We start from the raw sequence: 1,508 nt of genomic DNA on the forward strand, positions 1-1,508 counted from the left end.
GGACTGCTAAAAGAACTAACAGATCTGTCCTGGAGGAAGTGCAGCCAGAATGCTCCTTGGAAGCAAGAATGGCCAGACTTTGTCTCACCTGCTTTGGTCATGTTGTAAGAAGGGACCATTCCCTAGAGAAGGATGTCATGCTTGGTAGGGTAGAGGGTCAACGAAAGAGGGGGAGGCCTTCAACGAGATGGATTGACAGGGTGGGTGCAATGATGGGCTCAAGTATAGCAGGGATTGTGGGGCTGGCGTGTGATCGGGCAGTGTTTCGTTCTTCTGTGCGTGGGGTCGCTATGAGTCGGAAACGACTCGATGGCACTTAACAACAACAAGAAAATCGAGGAAGCTCTGGTGGAGCAGTGCCTAAGACACTTGACTGCTAACCAGAAGACTGGCGGTTGAAACCCACCAGCCACTCCTCGGAAGGAAGGTTGGGAAATCTACTTCCATAGTGATACCACCTCGGAAACCCAAGGAAGGGTCTTTATGAGTTGGATTCGACTTGATGGCAATGGGGTTTAAGCAAATTGAAAGGGTTCTCTAGCCTCTGGGACTTCAGAATAAAGGATTTAAACTTTTTAATCTTTCCACTGAAGTCAAGACAGGAGAACATTTAGCCTCAGGTCCTTGTCACAAATACAGTGATCACAGTTTACCAATTCACTAAAAATTCTTTACTGTTTGAATATCACCCCGAAAGAAAATGTCATAATATTGACTCACATCCATAAACATACCAAATTCTGTGATTCCCTATCAATAATGTATTAGGTTCCAGTTTAAAACAATCTTAGGACAAAACCTTCGGTATTCATTTAGAGAAGAATTACTATGAAGGAGCTCTGTGGATAATGGTAAGAAATGGACTCTAGAGCCCGATTGCTTGGGCAGAAGTCACAGCCCTACTGTGTCACCTTTGGGAGGATGCTTAACCTCTCTATACTTCTGTTTCCTGAATTTTAACATGGGACTAAAAAGATGTTGTTATGATTAAATGAGCTAATTTTGTAAAGTACCAATTTCACATGTGGAACTACCTAAATCAGCTTTACTTACTAAAACGTTTGTCAGAGTCACCACTCAGCTGTTTGGCCAGTGGTAAGTCACCTTTTTGGGTCTGATTTTGTTAATCTTAAAAATAGGAACTAAGCAATATCTCACTCCTGGAAAGGAAGGTTGGGCAATCTACTTCCATAGTGATACTGCCTCAGAAACCCAAGGTGGGGTCACTATGAGTCGGGTCCGACTCGATGGCACATAACAACAACAACAACAACATGCAATATCTATCTGTAGAGTGAGGGTTAAAAATTATCTTTGAAACATACTAGCTGTAGAGTCAGTATAATTCATTCATTCATTGCATTGTTACCACTCATAGGTCTTTCTCAGTTTAATCCCAGGATTGTGCTTTGATAAGTCCCTACCTTTGTACATACTTATCTATTTCTCACTGTGAAGCTGTTTTGGTCCAGTCACAACTTCTAATCCCACAAAATCAAGGATATCAT

The sequence above is a fragment of the Orycteropus afer genome, unplaced genomic scaffold (genome assembly GCF_000298275.1).
Source record: "Orycteropus afer afer isolate SDZICR_OR568_19922 unplaced genomic scaffold, OryAfe1.0 scaffold00109, whole genome shotgun sequence".
Lineage (NCBI taxonomy): Eukaryota > Metazoa > Chordata > Mammalia > Tubulidentata > Orycteropodidae > Orycteropus > Orycteropus afer.